This window comes from Corvus cornix, chromosome 1A (assembly GCF_000738735.6).
Source record: "Corvus cornix cornix isolate S_Up_H32 chromosome 1A, ASM73873v5, whole genome shotgun sequence".
Taxonomy (NCBI): Eukaryota; Metazoa; Chordata; class Aves; order Passeriformes; family Corvidae; genus Corvus; species Corvus cornix.
In genome coordinates this window covers 24780311-24789284 of record NC_047057.1, presented here as the reverse complement: position 1 = coordinate 24789284, position 8974 = coordinate 24780311, and positions in this window count along the sequence as shown.

The following is an 8974-nucleotide window of genomic DNA, read 5'->3' as shown; positions in this document are numbered from 1 at the left end:
GCTCAACTTCAGCTTCTTAAGTTACAACATATGTAAATGAGGATTTTGTTAACTCTGTAAAAGAAAATATAGCAACGTGAGATGTCCAGGATGCAGATCCAATAACATGCTAATATTCATAGTAATTTTTTCTCTTGGAGAAGCTGCTCATTCTCTAGGTATGGTCTGCATTTTTCTCCTATGGATGACTTAGTATTTAGCCATTTCAAAACACATTTTTTATTTATCTGAAAAATTAGGCAATGTGGTTGGTTATTTTGTACCACTGACATTATCTATGAATTGTTTCCCATTTGTTAGGGCTTAATATTATTTTTTTGACATCTATGCCTTTGCTTGTAACTTTAGAAAGTCTCAGGATATTGGGAAGATAAGTCAAATATCTTATTCAAGCTTGCATTTTTAAAAATTTTTATGGTTCTCAACCAAACTTGTCAGTACATCAAGTCAGTTTGCAAACATCCATTTTCCACAGATGTTTGTTGATTAGCATTTACTGTAATTTAATATTGTTTAATTATTTGGACTAATTTCACGTCTGCTGTTCCATGAGCTGGTACAAAGTGGAGACTCTTGCTGTATCTCCTGGGAATGAGTTGCCTCTTATAGGTCATTCAATGTACAGCAAAAACAACTTTTCTGACTTAGAACTTTCTTTTAAACTATTAATTTGTTTTACCTATGTTTCACCCACTCATAGGCAGTCCAGTGTAAGTGGATGATGGGTAGAAAAAGCTTTCCACCTCTCTCATTTCAAATCTCTCTGTTTTTCTCTCAGAAGGTCAATTGCAAAAGACCTCCGGTGAAATCCTCAGTCAATCATTTTAAAACAAATGTCATCTTGCTTCTTGTATCCCATATGAAACAAGGAAAGTTATGGAGACCCTGGAACTAAAAAACCTGCTCTGTAGGCTGGTTTTTGAAGCTCGCTGTAATATCCCCTACAATGTAGAGAACTCTGTTGGACTGAAGGAAGATTGCAAATCAGTGTCTTTTCTTTCCTACAAGCTTCTTCTCTGATTTTGGCTGAACATTTCACTTTTCTGTGTGTTTTTGGGCTTGTTCTATAGCCATCCAGTGGTAATCTTGATTGGAAATAAAGTGAAGGGTATAGTTCGAATAGTTTCTATTTTATTTCAGATATCCTGGCTTTTCTTTTTTCCGTTCAGTGAATAGAATGAGTTCTTTTTCTCATGGGTTTTTAGAACCAAATCTTCCAACTAGAGATTGTATCTGGCACAAACCATCCCTGCACTTTTTATATCCTTATGGTCTGGCTTATCAAGTCACTAGACAGGATTCTGTTTCACTGAGTGCTTCTCACTTGAACATGGATCTTATTTTGTTCTATCTCAGGCTATTTTGTGAAGGCATATTTGCCATGGTATGAGGAATATTAGACTGTGGCATGACATGAAAATAGAGATTGAATGGTATTACAGAACATTACTTCTTGTGTGGGTAATTACAGAGAGATGTAGAGATTTAGCTGAAAGACTCCTATTAGTAGCAGTAAAAACCTCATGGCTAAATGCTTGTGCAAGGATTAGGAAGTTTTCACATTTTTAAATTTTATGGAAGGGGTGGTAATGCAGCATCATAGAGTAAAGCCCTCTTTTTCTACAAAGTAGGTGTAATATAGGCAGCTTTAGAGCAAATCTCTTCCCTTTTCCCAATGGAGAGCATACATGACATTCTGCAGTGACCTCTTTGAGCCAGGAGAAGGTATTCGCCTCCTGTCATTCAAGACCAGCTACCAATGAAGGGAAGAAAAACATGAAGAAACTTCTCCTGGCAGGTTACCTCCTCTCTTTGCTTCATCAGTGAAGTGGGCAGTATGAAAACTGGTCAGAATGAACACAAAGGTTCTTTAACATCTCAGAGGAAAAGGCAGGTGCATTGTAGCCTCAAAGTGAGATCCCACCTACACAAAAAACTCATGGGACCAAAAGAGGGGTCCTGAGATGGCATTTTATTGAGCTAAAGTAAATTTTTAGCAAAGAATAGAAGCAAATACTCACCTGCCATGTAAATCTCCACATCCAGCTCAGGCATTGCTTCAGAGACCACAGTTAAGGTCCACAAGGAAGGGCTGGAGGCAGAGTGAGAAAAAAAGGTGGTCATCCTGTCTTTGTGACAAGGTATTTCAGTGAAGTGACTTCAGAGAAGGAGAAGCTCAAAATCCTGTGAACTGTTAAAGAAAGATGGGGAAATCTGTGTCTTGACAAAAGGTTGTTGGGGTTTGTGAAATGACATATGTGACACAGGGAGCAAAGCAGAAGAATAGCACACATTTTCAGGTAGCATAGGGGCAGTGAAGGGAACTGAGCCATGGGTTGTTGGTGTGTGTAGTGAAGATGGGCTCAGAATCATTGGAGAGTTCCCACAGAGAAGATACAGGATTGAGTTTAATTAGGAAATTAGGAAAGTGCACATGAACAGTGTGTAGGTGATGTATAATAGGAAATTTCCTCATCTGTTTTGCAATTACCACTCCTGCAATACCTTCATTGGGACAAACAGCAATGGCAACTTGGTGTAGCAAAGATGTTCAAAAAGGCACAAATTAAAACCAAAGGAAAATAACAATTTAAAAATTCATAGCACAAATGAATCTCAAAGATATATTGTTTTACTTTGTGATTATTCAACAGATTTGTACTGAAAGCCAGCAAAAATACACCATCATCTATTTCACAAGAAATACATAAAAATTACCTTTGAGCAATAATTGCTTTATTTAGATTCTATTTATTGGGTGTTAAGTTCTAACTGGGGCTTTATAATTTAATTAAATATGAAATTATTTTAATGTTCCATTCTCAAAATTGAGGAAAGCATTGGGGAAATTGATTAGAAACTAGAAAAGAAAAGTAAAAAGCAATGAAGGTTCAAACATAAAAAGAGAAATTAAAGTGTCATACGAAGTCTCATTTTGTTTGATACTGATTCCATTCATTCACAAAGGATGATGTTTAAGGTATTACTAATAAAATGAGCATTTTTAAAGGCTATAAAATAACGTAACATTGCAAAATTATAACTGATTTCTAAGTTCTGAAAACTCATTGGTACACTTTAAAAATACTCCATTTTTTGTCTTCTGTTTCTCGTCACAGAAATGACTGCAGTTTATACATCAACAGAAATACTGATGAGTGACTCAAGGTTTTAGTCTGTAGCTCTGATAACATTCCACTTTGCTTGCAATTGTAGCTGCATCAGTACTCTGCACTATAGACAGAAGGAGTTTACTCCATCAAATGCTGTATGGTTACACATGGTTTGAAAATACAAAAATCCCTATGAACTCTGCTATCCATCATAATATGTTATTCTCTGATTGAACTTTTAAATATCTTGAAACTCTTTTATTTTCAATATAAATGTTATATATATAAAATAATTATATTCTATCAAATAAATTTATTAATTTAATATAAATAATATATTAATTATAAAAGTAATGTAAAGGTAAATTTCTGCTAAAGGCACCTGAATGGATCAAACATATTATTTCAGCTTTTGTGAACACAATTGTGCTTGAAAATGTGTATATTTTAATTTGAATCCAGATTCTCTTGATTTCTCTTAGTCAGGTTGTGTCAGCCCATGGAATCAACTAAAGTAACTAGAATTTGGCCATACATTTGGCCATACATAAAACTGTAAAGCATACCAGAAAGAACTGTGGTTTTAAGTCTGCACAGTTATGCCACATTCTCACCTTTATGAGGCATGACTTGCAGCCATGCAGAATGAAGAATGTGTGGAGACCAGGAACCCATGGAAAAATACTTCTAAACACATAGACCTGGGCCCAGTTGAGCATAAAAATTGACATTTTAATCTGAAACATTTTTCTGAAACAGTCTTCAAGTACAGTAAAACACATAATGACAGAAAGGTTCTGTGTGATGCCAAGTGCTGTTGTTTTCAACAGTAATGGAAATATAAAAAGTGCAGGTGGTCATCTTCTTGCCCCCCTCCTTTTTGCACATCTTACTGTTCTTTCCTTCTCCTTTTTACCACTTAAAAAAAGGTATTATTATTTATTTAGACAGTGGAAAAACAGAGAAAAGTTTTAAACAGCAAAATAAATTATATCTGTGAGAAGCACAGATATCATGATGGAGTCAGAACAGTGGGTCTTATTGCACCACTGTTTCTTTGCAATTCTCAGACCTATCTCCTTACTATGGAGCCATTGAAACTGACTGGAATGTGTAGAGGAGCTCACAGTGTTTAACCAGTAACAGCATTGATAGCAGTATCTTGCTTTGCCATGGAATTTGCTGCACACAAATCACTTTTCCCCAGCCTCTCTCTGCACTGCCCAAATAAGTGCTCCTCTCCTGGTCACCTACCTCTGTGCTAGTAGGTGTGGGACTTGTGCATGTGCAGGTGTTATAAGTTAGACAGATCCTTATGCCAACAATCTGTCTTTCCTTTTTTCCCTCTCACCTAGACCCATAGTCATATCACTAACATAATGCCTCCTTTTGTGCAGTGTGATGAGAAGGAATTTTCAGGGCCTGGAGTTACTTCTCAACAAGTCAGGAAAGATTTGTTTGAACATTGGTATTTATTTCCCACAGCAGTGAATCATCTTTATCGTAAGGGTAATGTCATATGGTGCCATGAATTATGTCTCAAAATGCATACAAATGCATGTCTTTGGTGGAAGGTCTGTTCATTTCTTAGCATTTCATCAGAGTGGAACTTTGAATAATGATATCAAAGAAGAAGGAAAATCTCTGTGAACACGATTTCCAGCATTGGCCTAGCTCAATAAGAAATGAATAGCTGAGCAGAAGGAAATGGTGCTGATGCTTCAGAATGACAAGGGGCCAGTAAATGTGGAAAAAACCCCAAACCCTACAGTACTTCAGCCAGATGGCTGCAAGATGACTTCGAGAAAGACAGCACTAACTGGCAACATGTCCTTGCAGCAAAGAGAGGAAAAACCCAATCGTCCCTTGTCTCTTTCTTCTGAGCGTGAGTTCCAGAGTCCCCTCCTACCTAAAAGCCTAGATGTGAAGCTTAGTCAGATTTTTATTGCTCCCTGGTTTGCATCCCTTCCAAGGCTTCCAGCCATTTCATGGCCTAAGCAGGCAGGGCAGCTTTGCAATCCACTTGGAGGAATGCTGTCATCCATGGGGATCATGTTTCACCTTCCCCAAAGTGGAGAGATGCCCAGCAGGACCCACGCCAGAGAGGTCTCCAGTTTCAGAAACTCTGCCTTTACCATAGTAAGGGAGAGCTTCTGATGCCAAGAAGATGCTACTGGGCTTCCTAGGGCTGAGCCACTCTCCCACTTGGCATCCTGTATTTTGGAAACAATGGCAACAGCCTGTGCCTCTTACCATGTTTCCAGATAAGTGTTCCAGGAAGAAGTTTCTTTATATGTTCCAATGCATGATTAAAGACATACTTTGAGCTAACATGACACACACAGAGTTTTCTCCATCCACCAACAGCAAAATAATCTCAGCTCCTGAGAGTTTCTTATCTCCTGGCTGTTTATAATTCCTAACACTCTTTTTTGTTTATTTAACTCTTAAACGCAGACATAAAAGTCACGGTGAGCAGAATTGTCACTCTATTGACGTCATCAGGGGATGCAACATCTTTCACCACAACTGAATTTTATTCAAAATCTATGCAACTGTATAAATATTTGCTTTTTTAACACAGTAAATATACATCAGTCTGAGTCCCTGCAGGAGATGAAAAAGTTAGTTCCTATTTGTTTTCCTACTTAGGTTGCACAAGTGAACTCTTCAGCAATGTAGGCTATGTGCCCAAAGAGTGGGAGTCACCTTTTGAATTGAAAGAGGCAAAAATTAATTGCCTTTTTTGATTGCCTTTCTGCCATTTACAAATTATCCAAGGATGCGGTCAAGTTTGATACCCTGCTATGCCTCATTGCAGTTCTGAATGAATGTTTATGGCTAAGTAATACATCCCTGGAGAACAGATTTGGAATGGAAATACTGACCTAAGGGTGCAAACAGTTTCTGTAATATAGGACAAATTAATGCTCCTTTTCTGTTTTGGTGTTTTTTGGTTTGGTTTGGTTTTTTGTTTGTTTTATTATTAATTTGGAAAAGCCATATCCCAATTTGTTAAACTTTGAGCAACTTAATCATTAAAAAAAAGAAAGTAATTTGCAAAATATTTTGTCAGTTTCCCAGTGGCCAAATCTTGCCCTTTTGAGAACCTTTTATGTAAGCATGAAGTTCCTTCAGATTTCCAAGTCGCATATGAAAGGTTGGCAAGAAAGTAGGAATTCCTCTGCATGAAACATTTGAAATTATCTGAAAACATTTGGCTCCTCAAGGAAATAAAATAAAATTGTTTCCCATTAAAAAAAAAAAAAAAGAGAGAGAGAGAGAGACAGTGCAACACAGATTAGTCAATGGGGATTAGGGCATCTGCAGATCAGATGCTGCCCTGGACTACCTATAGCAAAGTGTTTTGATGAAAGGCTCTTTCTCTTCCAGTCCTGACATACTCCCCTGAAACTGAGATGTTGTCCTAGGGAAAGTTTTGACAAACAAAATAATTTCTGTGGAAAACTTTGATGTCAATGGCAAAAATTTCATTGTAAGAAATCGTAGTGTATAGGAGCTATACAAGAAGCTTAGCATCTTTGCTAGCTTTCTTTGACGCTGGAGAAGCCTGCCTGAAAGTCCTGGAAGTAATGCCCTTATTACTGTCCTGTATTCACCTGTTAATACATTTCTATCTTCTTGTTTTTCACATATCCACTTTTTCCAAATACTTTCTTCATTTGGCATTGAAAACATGAAGTCAGACTCCTACAAAAGCTTTGAACTCCAGGACCATCCACCACCATGTCAGTTACGGCCCCAGATCAGAACTTCAGCTCTATTCAGCAAAAGACATAACTAATTTCTACTCTTAAATGCTTTGTCTTATCTGGGGTCTTTGAGTGTGACCCTACAACCTTGTACATACAAGTAGTCTCTGTTGTCCTTATGTAAGTAACAGTTAACTGCTTGTGCATGTAAAGGTTGCAAGGTGAGTCCCTTTAAATATCATTATCCCAAATACAATAACTGCTTTGCTGAAACTCATGTTGTCTTTCCAAAAACAACCCATATTACTCAATAGAGAATTCTGGAGGAAAAAAATGCAACATTTTGAAAGCAGGCAAAGGTCATATGAATGCTGCCCAAGATTTTTGATTGAGTAATGTACTTTGGAATAACTTGCTGTGATTCTTTGGCAGAACACTGTTTATTGTTCAAGTGAAATTTTTCACAGTTAATAAGATGGTCAGTTGCAGGTATTGAAAATATTTACCCTGCCAAATACCACAAGAGTGAAAACCTTCAAACTGGTTGAATAATGAAGCAGAAATTGTTCCAACAAACTGCTTGACAGCTGGTGGAGAAATTTCCAGAATATTATATGACCCAAAACAAAACTGTTTTATTGATTAAAAATAAACAAACAGGAAAACATGTCAGGAGAAAATTGCCAAGATATTTTGATTATGTTATTTGCAACAAACTGTTTGATAGAGCAAAACTGCTTGGTAGTTGAAGTTTTTTAAAAGAAGATTCTATAGTTTATCCAGATATTTCTCTACGTTCATAGACTTCTTTCCATTGGCCACATGATACCATCGTTTCTTAAGCAGGTTCTCCAGTTCATGGAAAATTCTCCTTAGAAAGCTCTGGTTAATTTCTTCTGCTTTGCAAGCAGAGAGAGAGTATGAATCACAGCAGTGAAACTGAATTTGGACAATAAAACCCAAAAAATCCACACGAATGTCTGATGATTCAGGAACAAGTACTGCTTTCAGGAACTAATATGCTTGCCTAATATGGGCGAACACTTGGTGTGACTGAAAATAGAACTCAGCTTTTGCTGACACTGTTTAGAAATTATATTCACATACCCTACCCCCATGTTCTGTAAGGCAGAAAAATGCTTTTCTGATATTGGCACATCTGGACTTTGCCTACTTCCAACGATCTGAAATACACCTTTGCCATAAATTATTAAAGACACACTGACACTTGCACTAAAATCTCACATAAAAAATGCACTCAAATTCTGTAATTACTTAAGTACAAAAAATACACAGATGTCTGTATTGTTTTCATGAATTTCAGGGAATAAAAATGGCAATAAATAAATCTGGTTTTGTCATGGAACACGAACAAGTATCTCAGAGAACCTAAATCCAAATCTGATTTAAATTTGGAAGGACTTAGCAACAACAGCAGCAGCAGAAGTCTTGTAAAGTAAAATATACCCAGCCAACAGTGAATAATTCATTACCCCAACAACCAATCCTCCCTTTCCAGTGAAAAGAGCAACTGGACTCTTACACAAAGCCTGAACTCACTGTTTACATCCTGAGGGTAAAAAAAAAAGAGAAGACATTTAGCATACACTAGTTCAATGGATAAAGTATCTGTACTTGGTGTGTGTGTGTGTTACTCAATCTGTTTCCCACCCATTATCCTAGGAAAAACAAACAAACAAAAACAAAAAAAGACAAAAAAAGTATTAAGAGGGAAAAAACATTAACTGCAGTGTGGTTAAAATTCAGATCAGCCATCAACGCCATAGATCTGTTGTGTTCAGCCTACTTACTCACTGAATGTGGCTAAGATGCTCAGGAGTTTCCAGTATACCCACCCACTCGAGATAAGATTGTAAGTACTGTACTTGGGACTGCTAAATTTGCAACCAGGTTAATTGTGTACAGCATCTGGGAAGCCTCAGCTGATTCCTGCAGAGACGCTGATGTTTATTCACGGTGCTGGGAAATCAAGTTGTTAAAATAGAAAGCAAAACCAGGGACAAACCCTGATGGTTCAACCCGAGTGAGCAGCCCCGGTGATAAAAGGCTCGGGAGAGGATGCCAGGGCTCGTACCAAGTTTTATCGTAAGAGGATTTGTGGAACCGTAGCTGCTTATTCCTCGGATC